Below are 14,263 nucleotides of genomic sequence, written 5' to 3'. Positions count from 1 at the left end.
TCACATCAATCGACACGCTCATTAAGCTCCCACGAGGCTGTTGAAGATGGAGAAAGAGTCCTTAATCTGCACCCCTCATGCCAGCTTCTCTTCTGTGACTTCTATAAAACAGCGGCTTGCTTTGACTAGGAAACATTCCATGAATTCTGAACTTTATATATCCTCATCTTTTTATTTAAAAAATATCCTATTGTTATAAAATACCTACAAAACACAGAAAATGAAAAGAGAAAATTATAAAACCTATTAACATTCAAAGCAATATTCTCATAGATTTTTCTTCTGTATTTTGTACACAAATAATTATGTCTGTATACATATGCATGTTTTATGTACATGTTTTACAGAAGCATGTACTTCAAATGTAATATCTGTTTTATGTAATAAATCATACCCATGTTTCTATATTAAAAAGTATAAATCTACATAATTCTAAATTGCTGTCGTAAATTCTGTTGTTTATATACTACAGTGTATTTAGCCAATCCTTTATTGGTAGACATTTTCCAATCTTTGACTAAAATACATTCATATGCATACAGTTTTCCTTATCTAAACAGATACTTAGTCATAAGTAAAACTTTTACCTATGGGTAAAATCAGTATGTCAAAGCATATGAACACTTTTTATATTTTTATATTTCTATTTTGTACACAGGTTCTGGGAAGAATGTCAGGGACATAAAACAGTTCATTACTTCTGATCCCTCAAGAGGATCAGGAACAACATGACTTAGGTAGTATGGAAAATAAATTTAAATAATGTATGAGCTGGATATTTTTAAATATAACCTTGCTTTGGGTGTTAGCCCTGACTTTGGGGATTTGGTCAACAATCCACATTTCTTGTATTTCAGATGTCATTGTAATAACCAATCTCGGCAGTACCACTGCTTTGATTCTTTTATTGGTGATGCATAGACAGGCAGTGTCCTCTGGACCTCCAAAATCCCCAGTTATTACATAGCACCGCAGAACTACTATATGTTCTAAATTAGCCTAATTATCACTGTGAAAATGTATCAGCACCATTCAGTTTTGAACTTATATTTCATTTCTTTTTCTTTATTACTTTAACTTTGGGTTGAAAAAAAACAGTAGGTTAATGATAATACCATGAAGGAAGCATAACTTGGTAGGAGAAGAGAGGGCATCATAATTGGATCTCTTATAGGAAGTGTGGTTAGAGTAGGGAAGGCTTCTTGGAACAGATAGTATTGAAGCAGAGATGGGGTTAAAGGAGAGAAGTAAGACATGGGAATATCAGGCAAGGGTCATCATACAGTGAGAAGAACTATTGAAAATATCCTACATTAGAGGCATTTCTGGTATTTTAGGAAACATCAGGAAACCAGTATGGCTGAAGTAGGAGTATTAGCTCGACATGAGATATTAAATATGAAGACATAAAGATGTTAGGTAAACAGTTAGATATGGTCCTGTACATTTTAGATGGAGCTTAGAACATGCGATAGTCAATCTGAGTGTCATATGTGTTTAGAGGTACCACTCTAGAAATTGTTGTAGGATGCAGCTGAAAAATGAATTAAATGTGGATATATATCCATATGTGTAATACATATAAGTATAAGGAGTTGATGTTTGTTTATGTTCAGGTCCTGGTAGACACAGGCACCAAGACAAGAATAGACTTATGTATTAGTTACTTCTCTGTTGCTATGATAAAATACCATGATCAAAACAAATTAATGAAGAAAGACTTTATTTTGGTTTATACTTTCAGGAGATGAGAATTTATCAGGAGACATGGCAGGAAACACAGGCACGGTGGCAGGATCAAGAACCTGAGAGACCACATCTTTAACACAAGCAAGAAACAGAGGGAGAGAAGTGAAAGACAAGAATATGTGCTACTGCAGTTATTTTTTCAGTGTTCAGTTTCCTTTAACGAACCCCCATTTCCCTTAAAGGGTAGGTGCAGGCAGCTAGGCAAGACATGTTCACGTGAAGATCCTGCCTTGAGTGACGGCTTTGCCCACGTGCTGGAAGGCCCCCTCCCAGGAAGAATACTGTCGAACCAGGGTCTGTGTCTCCTTGCTACCAGGATCCAGTTTCTATCACGTCTACGACTCATAGTCCACCTGCTAATCTGGACTCAGTGGAAAGGCAAGCTCTTGGCCTCGGAAGACCCAAACGCCAAAAATGGAGCTGCTGTTGTTGGTTCCAAAGAGGATAACGCTAGCAAAGACATTCTTCAGTTTGTCCAATCGCTGAAACAAACCAGTGATGAGGTTGCAACTCATGTAGGACTGGGTGAGCTCTTTGGGGAAGCGGCACTCAGCATACCACAGGCACCAGCCATCTTTATCAAAGTGCTCCCAAAAGTATGGCAATGCTGCAGAGAGGGTATCCTCATTGAAGTCCTTACGCTTAAACTCATCCAACACAAAGCTACTCTTGGGCAGGTGAGTGAAAGAGGCCTTGGCCTTGGGCTCAGCATCCAATGCCTGCTGACACTCATCCATCTCTTTCACAGGAGCTGGGCAGCTGCCTCTTTTCCTCTTTCTGCTCAGCCTGGGGCTTCTGTTTCTTTTCTCGTGAACCCTTTTCTTTCCTTGGGGTATCCTTCCTAGGCTGGCTCTCTACAAACTTCTTAGCATCAAATTGGGCCATTTTCTCACACAGCTTCACCTCCCCCAAGATGGCCCTGAACTAGGGCTGGTTAATGCAGATAAGGAACCATGGGTTGGTATTGAGGGAGGCCTGGTGAAAAGAAGGGTGCAGACAACTGTGATATCAGCCAGTGTCACTTGCTCACCCACCAGAAAAGTCTGTATCTTCAAGTGAGTGTCAGCAGCCTCAGGATTCGCTTCACTGTTGTGGTAAATTTCTAACACAAATATGCCCTGGCAATGAAAACAAAACTTGGTTAATATGATTGCATGCTGTGTGCCTAGATTGGGCACATCTACCGCTACTCTACCATCTTCTACATCTATGAGACCCCTTAGAACTTGGGGTTTCTCCAGGCCATGTGCTTCTGCTCCACTTTTCTTCTTCTTCCTTCTCCTCTGTGCCCTCTCCCTCTTCCATTTTCTCCTTCTTCTCTCTCCCACCTTCTGCTCCATCTCCCCTTTTATCTGCCCAATCATCAGCTCTCCTTTATTTTACAAATTAAGGTGGGAAGCAGGTTTACAGGAAATCACCTGAGTCCTGGCTCATTCCTTGTTCAAAGCCCCTCACAGGAGAATAGAATTAACATCAAATATAATTAGCACCCAGGGCTATCCCCCTTTCTGTCCAATTAAAAGACTGTTTTATCTCAGATATAATTGAACATAATTATTTTGTAATTTATAAAGTACAAGAGCTAACACCCAATCCATCATCTTTGTTAAATAGAACCTCTGTCATCTATCCTTACTTAATGGCTATGTCTTGGCTTTAGATTGCCATCTGAAAACCATCCTCTCAAATATTTTCCTCTCAAAGTAAAAAGCCTGGGTTAGCTAGGAGACTATATAGGTTTTTAAATCCCATTAGAAATCCAAGAATGACTGATATTAACTGAAAATATATAGGAAGCCTAACACACCTTCCAAAACTTAACTAATTTATAGAGACCACTGATCACTTGGACAGTCCCTTACTTCAACATGTTGGAGCATCGGTCTTCAGCCTACTGGCCAGGGTCATCCGACAGACTTAGAGAAACAGGAATATTAAGGACTAGCCTACTCTGTCTCAGCAGAACCAAGCTGTCCTAACCTGTAATTGTGTCCTTTCTTTGGACAGTATTATGTCTGTAGATGAAATGAGGTAAATCTTGCCTAGTGACTGTTTTGCCATAACTGGAGTAACGCAAAGATGTTCAGTTTCTTCTTTTAATCCAAAACAGGTAAAGCTGTCAGGAGCAGACTAGTCTCAACAACAAGTGAATAAATAATCATTAAATGTCACATTCTGTGCACTTCTGATGTTTTTGAAAACAAACTATCTATAAGAAGTAATCTAGACTGTTATGTTAATTACTCAGGCATTTCTAATTAAAATAATTGAAAACACCCTAGCAATAAACTCAGCCATGAATTTCCTATTTGACCCTTAACTCACAGGTTTAAATATCTCAAATTTGTTTATAATAACATTATAATAGGAGATGGCACTGCTCTCAAACACACAGAATCCATCATCACCCTCAAATGCTGGAACCTTGCAAGCAGGAAATTTTCAGAGAAATTCAAGGGTGTGGTTGGTTTGGCCAAAGTGGAACTGGGGTGGTGCAGAGAGCACGTGGGCCTGAGCCCTGCTGTACTGAGCAAAGATGAGGGTCTTGAAGGCCCTCCAGTTTTCAGGGTCCCAGCTGCCATGGTGATTCCACAGAGAAAGGGGGTGGGGCGAAGTAAGCCCCAAGGACTCTACTTTTAAGAGTGATAATGGGTTCTCTATCCCAGCTGGCTCCTAAAAAATGACATGTAGATTACAAGATTTGTTTAATAGGTTTTATGGCACAGTAGCTGAGCAGTTATTAATCTATTCTGTTCCTCTAAGTTCATCTGTCTACCTCCCAGCCGAAATCCCTGAGATACTTGCATTTTGGTATTGGTCTGGCTCTCTCTGCTCCAAGTTTATTCCCACAGTGGCTCCTGGACCCATTCCTTGTGGCAAATTCTCCCTTTTCTCTCCTCCCCATCCCCTGGCTGGGATCAGAAGTCCAGCTCTATTTTCTCTTCTGCTCAGCCATTGGCTGATCAGCTTTTATTGACAAGTCAGAATGAATGGGGAGCAGTGTTTACAGAATATTCAGACAGGAGGTACTTAAAATAAGCATCACAGTGCCATGTCTGGGTTGTAATCAGATACAGACACAGAAAACTCAGCATTTGAATAAATACAAGGATAGTCTTTATACAGTGCACAATAATCTTAGGACTACAACTATGGCATTTCAAAGCCCACCACCAGTGATCTATTTCTGCCAGCAAGGCTGTAACTCCTAAACCTTCCCAAACAGCGCCACCAGCTGGAGAACAAGCATTCAAATAACTGAGCCTATGGAGGACACTTCTCATTCAAGCCACCACAGATGGTGATGAGTCTCAACTGGGGCAAAAGGTATTCATTTTAACATCAAGCTCAACTCCAGATCCTCTGCTGGGCTCTGAGCACCCAAAGAACAATGTCATGATGACCTGAAAGCTGTGAAATTGGAGTCTAAACAGTGTCTTCCATGGTCACAGAGTGCTCTGTGTCACTGAACATAATCTAGTGGCCTTGGAAAGGCCACGAGCAAAGTGATCTCTGGCTCTGTTTAAAATGGAAACCAGTAAAGCTCTCTATTTTGTATGGAATTTTCTAATTGAATGCTTCATAGTGTGATGAGACTAAATATGATTGATTTTACATAATCACTTAGCAGCGGATTGGTAGGTCAATGGAGGATGGATAGATGGATGATATTAAAGTCTTTCTTTATTCCATATAGAAGACACATGCAGACCAGCCAGACCATAAACAAAGAAATAATGATCCTAAGGAGGGAACAAGAATTAACAATGTCAAGGAATATGAAAAAGAGAGCAGCAATACAAATGCCCCCCCCCCACCCCACCACCCTCCTTTCTCACACACATTGAAGCCAGCTTAGGGGCAAAGGTCATTTCTCCTCCTGAGTAGTTAAGACTGTGGTTCTAAGTGGTTCTAATATGACTGATCTAGGATTTTTCTAACCAAGTTGAGGCTACATGTCTGGCATCTAAAAACAGGCTAGTATATTATGAAATGATAAGATCCTGGCTGGGCATGGCACCATACACTCAATGGCCCAGAACCCATAAGACTAAGGCAGGGTGTTTTTGAGGTCAGCTGGACTAATCAGAAAGCCTTTGCCTGTCTTAGAGTTTTCTTTTAAGATGGAAGCCAGCTTTGTAAGTTATTAAAGCAGAGTGATATATTTCAATCATAGTGGCTAAATGTTTTTACAGTTCAGACCTAGCAAGATCATTTATGGCCCTGCTTCTTCAGAACTGGATGCTTTGTCATTGATTCCAACCTAAGTTATCTCAAGCATAAGTCAGCAGTCCTCAGTATAGAAAAGATAGGAAGATAGATCTACAGTATGCAATTGAGTGCTAGCACCAGATAGCCTGCATTTGAGTTCTGGCATTACCACTTACCAACTCTCTTTGTGCCAGTAAACCTGCTCTGCTGTGCAGTCCACTTGCTATGTAGACCAGTTGTTGTTGAAAGTGTTAAAAGATGAAGCATGAAGAGAGCTTTGAAACTGACCCCCCTTTGCAATTTATAAAATTTACAATTTTGTAAAAGTTGCCTAGAAGTAGTATATATTTAACCTATATATTTAAAATGCGTACTATATATTTAAAATTCTACCTTCTTGAATAGTCTGAGTCATTTCTCTGAGGAGCTTGTTCGCTTTGCTCCTTCAGAACATTTTATTGGATTATAGGAGCTGGTGGGAAAGCTTTGTTGACAATGCTCTTGCCCTGCTGCCAAGATGACCTAAGTTCAATCCGCAAAAGCCACATTAGAAGCCACCATGTGCACTTGCTATTCCTGATGTGAGGAGATGAGAGCAGATAGACTCCCAGGTGTGCTCACTGGCCATCCAGTCTAGCCTACTGAGGGATGTTCCATTTCAGAGAGATTCAGTCTCAAAAATAAATAAGGCAGGATGAAAGACACAGACTTTGTCCTCTAGAGTTTCACACATGAACACACACACATAGAGGAAAGGAAGGAGAGAGGGAGAAAGGTATATGAAAAAAAGAAGAGATAGAAACTTGGCCAAATGATCTTTGATCTTTAGCTTCAGAGACTTGTCCCCAAACATCACAGTAGCAAAGCGAGTGAGGGGAAGCACACAATCCCACCAGATCAGGATCATGTTCTCTAGATCACACAGCTAGCTGTCTTTCTGTCACTACTGAGATAAAACATTCCAGGCTTATCTCCCCACAGGCCTGGCATGCAGGTGATACTGGAGGACATATATAGCTCATGCCTGAACATGGTCCAGACAGTTCCTTGAAGAGTAAAATTAAACATGCATTTTTCATCTTCTATTTGTGTTTTGGAGTCCACCTCAATTGTGCCAGGAAGACCCCTTAATACAAGTTAGCTCCATCTACCACGGGATTTTCATTCCATGTTCATTCCTTATCTAGAGCAGCTGACAATTAACCTGATCTTCCCCAGTTGCTCCTCCCTGTTCTTAAGATTTGTTCTTTATGTAGCAAGGCCCAGACTTGGTCTGGCTAGGCTTTGGTTTGGGTTTTGTTTCATTTATTTATTTACTAGAGGTTTGTCTATATTAGTTTCTTCTGTTTAGTTTTTGTTTGTTTGGTTTTATTGTTGTTATTGTTGTTGGCAATTCTACAGCTTGAACCTAGTGTCTCAAGCTAGATGCATGCACCGAACACTGAGCCACAGCCCAGCCCTTATTTTTAGCTTTTTTCTTTGGGTGGGCGGGGGGGAGGGTTTCGAGACACAGGGTTTCTCTGTGTAGCCCTGGCTGTCCTGGTACTCACTTTGTAGACCAGGCTGGCCTCGAACTCAGAAATCTGCCAGCCTCTGCCTCCCGAGTTTAAAGAAATCCCATAGTAATTTCCATAGAGGTTGCATCTGTTTCTATTTCCACTGGTAGAGTATAATGGTCCTCCTTTCTCCACAGTTTTGTAACACTTATTTTTGTTTTCTTGATGATGGCTATTCAGACTAGGGAGAAATGGGTCTCGGTGTAGTTTTGCATTTCCCTAATGGCTGAGGAGGACAACAACTTTTTTTTCCATATATTTATGGATATTTGTATTTCTTTTGAGGACTGTCTTCTTTAAATAATTTAGCAATTTCATGAAGGATCACTTTTTGGTAGAAAATTTCTAATAATAATAATAATAATAATAATAATAATAATAAACAGGGGCTGAAAAGTGGCTCAGTAGTTAAGAGTACATACTGCTCTTGCAGAAGATGCAAATTTAGTTCCCAGCACCCATAATCGGCATCTCACAACCGCTTCTAATTCCCTGATGCCCTCTTCTGCCTACATGGGCACCTGCACTCATGTACACATACCCTCGTTCATATCATTAAAGAACAAAATTAATCTTTCACAAATGAAATAATATAATTAAAACACAAGCATCTGTTCAGTTAAAGTCTCTGGATTTCTGGGTTTCTAAGGAGAGAGAAGTTTGTGAGCACACAGCTCTTTCATAAAGTAAGTGGGTCTGACAAAGAGTGGCAGAGTGTCTCCCTGCCAGAGCAGCTGTGCACCTGCTGCTGAAGAGATGCTCAGCCTGGCGAGCACTCTCTGCCCTGCTCAGCTTCTCTGGGGGACAGCCATCTAATCTCCAAGAAGACACCATCCATCATTATCCACGGGTCAAAATTTCCAGCAAGGCTGGAGGAAACATTTTGATTAATGCTTGCATGGTGACCTGGGCAGGGACTTGTGATGGGAATGAGGTAAGCAATAATTGTTTTAATAACCTTGGTCACTTCGCTTCTTCTAGTTCTTATTACAAACTCTAAATTTATTCCACACTAGTAAAACTGGGTCTAGATATGTTATTATGATCGAGGTTCTGTCTCCTAGGAACCATAGTGGAAGAAAGGATACCTGAGCCGCCGATACAGAGTACAATTTGGGTTTATATAGCTTGACTTTTTCCCCCTGAGAATTCAAATAAAACTGATTTCATTTGCCTTGAATAATGACGAAAGGAAGGACATCTAGCAGGTTTCAATAGACTTCAAGTACTCAATAGATCCTTATCTAAACAGTCCTGAGATCATGGTGGCAGATACAAGAAGATAAGTTGGAATTCTTGATGAAATTATTTACCAGCCCAAAAGATTCACGAGAGACTTGGAAGCTTCCTGGGCTAAGTTGAATAGAGCCACGAATCTCTCAAGCAGCAGCAGCATAAACCCTTCAGTGTATGAGGGTAAGCAAAGCAACATGAATCCTAAACTGCTTGTGCCAATGTATAACAATGGTTGGTATAGGGCTGGACAATGCAAGCACGGGGACCTTGCTTTGATTCCCAGAACATACAGAAAAACTAGGCTCAGTAGCATGTAATCATAGCCTGAGCACGGGGGTGGGGGTGGGGGGGAGTTGGGGGGGAGGAGGATCCCTGGGGTTTGCTAGAAAGCTAATCTAGTTGTACCAGTGCACTTATACACACACACACACATGACAGTGTAAGAACCATGCCATTATTCAATGAGCAAGGTTCTTCCTTCAGTGGTATTTGTTCCCCCAAATTAGTCTAACTTGGTAAAAAAACAGCAGAAAATAAGCACGAGGGGATTTTTTTTTTTCCAAATTTGAGCTGTCAGGACTAAGGAAGAGCGAAGACATTGTCATAGAGCAGCCTGGGGAGATGTGACAACCAAGTGTAAGGTTGTACCTGGACTGTATCCAGAACAGAACAGGAAGTAGAGGAAAAGCTGGAAAAATCAAAGTGAAGTCGGGGTTTAAGAGGAAGCAATGCGCCGGGCGTGGTGGCTCACACCTTTAATCCCAGCACTTGGGAGGCAGAGGCAGGCCGATTTCTGAGTTCGAGGCCAGCCTGGTCTACAAAGTGAGTTCCAGGACAGCCAGGGCTACACAGAGAAACCCTGTCTCGAAAACCCAAAAAAACAAAAAACAAAAACAAGAGGAATCAATGTGCCTGTGCAGATTTAATAGCCAGCAAAGCGCCTGTGCAGGTTTCTTACTCTGCCAAATATTCCTGCGCAATAGTGGATAAGAGCAAGTGAGTACATGGGGCTCTCTCCATACTTTTTTTTCCCTGCAATTTTCCAGCAATTCAAAAACTTTTCTGAAGTTAACAGGCTTAGCTGGAGCTGGTATGAGCGCCATGAGCTGTCATTCTCCTGGATTCTGAAAAGGAACTCCCAGTCATTAGTGGAAACGGTTACCATGTGCCGAGACACTTGGTTTGTTGGGTTTTATATGCAATTTTTTTTCTTTTTACTAATATGATATGTTTATATCCACAAGTTTGTTGAAAGTAGCAACTTGTTGTCCTATTTGGGAATACATTTGGGCATGCTAGTAAGGGAAGACAGAAACTTGTCCATGCTAAGCAAACAAGCTGTATTTCTAGTGCCTGAATTTAATTCTCTTAAGCATATAAAGCAATGACTCTCTGAAGACCCTGGGTCAAACTGTAAGAAATGTCACTAAAGAAGGGTACTGTGAGACTGGAGAGATGGCTCAGAGGTTGAGAGCATGGACTGCTCTTCCAGATGACCTGAGTTCAATTCCCAACAACCACATAGTGGCTCACAATCATCTATAATGGGATCTGGTGCCCTCTTCTGGCATGTAAGCACATATGCAGGCAGAACACTATATACATAAGAGAGACAGAGAGAGAGACAGAGAGAGAGAGACAGAGAGAGACAGAGAGACAGAGAGAGACAGAGAAAGAGAGACACACAGAGAGAAACAGAGAGAGAGAGACAGAGAGACAGAGAGGGGGATATTTTAAATGACATTATCCTCAATGCTCTTAAGGATGTGAACATCCATCTACTTCTCAGTCTAAGGGGGAAACAAAAGTCCCTCTCTCCTGGTATTTATAGAATCCATATTCTTATCAGCTTAAGCTTTTACCAAAAAAGGAGAAGAAAAGAGAGAGCTACCACCTTCTATTTACTTATTACAACAATAAAAATTCCCTAGCACAAAAAAAGAAAGAAAAAATTATGTGCTTGTTTAGAATGAGTGAAGAACATATTGCTTCAGAGAAAAACGTGAGTCTATTCTGCAAACCATTTTGCAGAGTAGCCTCAGTAACAGAATAAGGACCCATGCATAGTGGGAATTTCCACACTCTGCACTCAATGCTTGTTCCCAACTTTCATGTGAAAGAAACAGGCACATGGGCTGCCTCTCTTTTTAAACCTCTGGGTACTTAATTTCCTAAGTCTAGAGTAACCAATGTCTTTCCACTCTAAGACGAGTTTGGCATCCACCTGCTGATCCAACCAACCTTGCCCACTGCCAAGTCAAGAGATTTAATGAGATCACTCAGCGTGTGGGGAAGCCTTTGTGCCAGGGGAAGAACACACCCAGGAGAGCTGGGAAACAGGGAAGGAGTATTTTGATGTTACAGAGAAGGCAGAAGTGCAGATGGAGAATGAAGGAGAAGAGGCTCTGACAAGAGACAGAGACTGGTTGATCTGGAGAGTCAGCTACAGAGCAGGTCACGGGGACTTTGCAAGACGAAGGACAAGTACAAACTGTGTTCCTAGTTGGTGTGTGCAGAAATGAATTCTAAGTCCCCACCCCACCCCCTGACCCCAATCCTGTCACTGTGTCTAGGAAAATGGAAAAGTGAATCCATACTAACAAAATTTTAGCTGTTAAAAAAAAAAAGGAACTGCTTTGGAGGTGTAAGCAAGGTGTCTATCTACAAGTATGAGGACTTGAATTCAGATTCCTAGCACCCACATAAATGCCAGACAGGCATGGCAGCCAAGCTGTGAGCACAGCATTTGAGAAATGGAGGCAGGGAATCCCCACAGCACACTAGCTGTCTTAGATTTGCCAGAACTGGCAAGCCCCAGGGGTTCAAGTGAGAGACCTTAACTCAATCTATAAGGCTGAGAGTGATCAAAGATATCTAACATCAGCCTCTGGTCTCCACATGCACAGCACACACACATAACACACACATGTACACCTGCTCCCACCCACGTTCTCACACACATACAAACGTGCACACAGACACAGCATGTACAGAAAGATAATATAAACTATTGATGTTAAAAGTAAGTTTTAGTGAACATGAATGTATGAAGCAACCCTAAAGATGTCTGTTCTGGATTGTGGCTATCGTCACCTCTCGGGACATATACACCCTAAACTGTAACTTTGGCAAGAAGTCCTCTTTCCTATGAATCCAAGACAAAAGAATAGATAGACTACCACACAGGTCTAAATTAAGGGCCATAAGTCCATCTAACAAGCTGCTATCGTGCTTGGGCAAACATGTTTTCATGATGTAAAAATAAATGTATGCTTTCTCTGTGTTACTTGTTGTCAGGTCAAAGGCAACTGAATTTAATTTTTATCTTCTAGGTATTAAAATAGCAATACGTAAATAAGCAAGGTTATAATGAAAATTCTTGCTATTATAGACTTTTGATAAAAAAGTTACCAAAATTACTAATTCCATTATTATAGTTATAATTTTTATTTATTTTATATTCTACTTGCAGCAATAAGGTGATTGATTTTTTAAATGATATCTAATAGTCTTCAATATGCTCACATTTTAATGTATATCATCAAGAATGCAAATTAAATTCAGTGATAAATATTGACCTTACAATCATTGTTTCACAAAAAGTTATTTTTCTTACTTATCTAGATACAGTTGTTAAAATTAAAGTCAAAACTACTGATTATAATTATATATTATAGCTCAAAATATGTCCATTTCTGTACAACTCATTAAATCACTTTGTCTACATTTATAAGGAATGGTCCTCTTCTCCATGCCAGGCTCCTTGCCTGTGTCGTTGCCGATGTAGACCATCAGTGATCTCATCCATATGTAGCATGTGTAACAGCGACAGATAAGCATGCATGTTTGATTTTAATATGGGCAAATTTAACCTCAGAAACTATTTCTCAGCACTACGGCAGTGTGAACCCCATGCTAATGCTAATTTGAGGATGATTTCGGGTCAGAAATTGGAAACCGAAGACAATCAAGAAAGGATCCAGTGCACTGATACTATCGAGAAAGTTATAAAGTCACTCTGTCTGACTCTGTCCCAAGCTTTTCTAGCACTTAGAGTTTTCCTGCCCTCTATACTAGTCTGTCTCCTCTATCTATGGCCACACAAACCTACATCCTTTAGAAATGATCACCTGCTATTTGAGTAGATGGGAGAGGGGATGGTGATTGTATAACAGGTATGGGAGGCTAGACTCCAAATTATAGAAGACTCACATGTTCTTAAAAATGTCTTTTGGTATTTTGATGGGGGGCATTACATGAGAGTTCCAGGATTAAAACACTGCTCATTCAAGTATAGTCCTAACTGGCTTTTCTTAATGATCTTAGTGGCCAATCATGGTTGCTCAAATCCTGTATCATGTATCATAAACCAATTACAATACATCTTTCTGCCATAACTGGAGGGATTGCATCAGAACCACAGTTTTCAATTCATAAAATAATTCTGAGGTCCAAAGTTAGTCCGTGGGAGCAAGGAAGACAGAGTGAATACCATAGTATACTTATTCTCCACCCAATTCAACAATACAGAAAAGATAAGTATCAAAGATAGTGAAACAGGGCTGGCAAGATGGCTCAGTGGGTAAGAGTACTGCCTGCTCTTTCAAAGGTCCTAAGTTCAAATTCCAGCAACCACATGGTGGCTCACAACCACCTGTAATGAGATCTGATGCCCTCTTCTTGTGTGTCAGAAGACAGCTACAATGTACTTATGTGTAATAATAAATAAATCTTAAAAAAAATAGAATGAAACAGTCCATTAGTGATAAGTGGCATTCATATCCTAGTTGAGATAGCTAGTCGTTGCAGACCATTTTTCCCCTTGCCCAAACAAGAAGATTGTAATTACGTGTGTGGTAATACTGGATGGGTAGGTGAATGGCAGCAACACAGGCACTAAAGGTCAATCAGAAAAATTTAAAAAATCAACAAAAGAATAAAACAGAAAAAAATGCCCATATTCACAGCCACCAAGTGGAATACCACTCCTTCTCTCCCATTAACCTTCAAAGGCAGACCAGCCTTGCCGAAGACTCTACGTCCCATGACATTATAGGTAGAATCTTGCAGCTGGTGAAACTGGAGCAAAGTGTCACTGAGTTGAATTTCAGATTGTCCCTAAGAATAGAGAAGACTTTCAGTGACTGATGGTAATAAGAGTGCAGGCATCTGTATCTTTTCCAGAAGTCTTGGTACCCATTCCAATGCTTCGAACCCAGGATGTCCCTGTAGCCAACTGTAAGTGGGCTGCAGCTGTAAGCCTCTTAACTTTGCAGTCTAGCATCTCTCTTGTTTTCTCAGAGGTCCTCAAGATGCTGCATACTTGACCTTTTGCTTCTGTATGTTATGTTTCAAGAGCCTCCAAGACAGTAAACTACTGGGATTTGAGAAATCTTCCTTTTTTAATACTAATACTATAGACCTGGCATCTGAAAAAAAAAGTCACACTAATGAAAATATTGTCGCTGTTTACTTCCTGAGGCTGTAGAACCTGTGTTGCCATATTGGTG

The 14,263-nt window shown here is 40.6% G+C and overlaps 1 pseudogene; it reads right to left on the bottom strand.

The window, feature by feature from the left end:
* Positions 1 to 1,890: 1,890 nt before the first annotated feature.
* LOC110295722 lies at positions 1,891 to 9,918 on the bottom strand (annotated as a pseudogene).
* Positions 9,919 to 14,263: the final 4,345 nt, after the last annotated feature.

The sequence above is a fragment of the Mus caroli genome, chromosome 6, assembly GCF_900094665.2.
Source record: "Mus caroli chromosome 6, CAROLI_EIJ_v1.1, whole genome shotgun sequence".
Lineage (NCBI taxonomy): Eukaryota > Metazoa > Chordata > Mammalia > Rodentia > Muridae > Mus > Mus caroli.
This window is presented reverse-complemented; position numbering and strand designations above follow the sequence as displayed.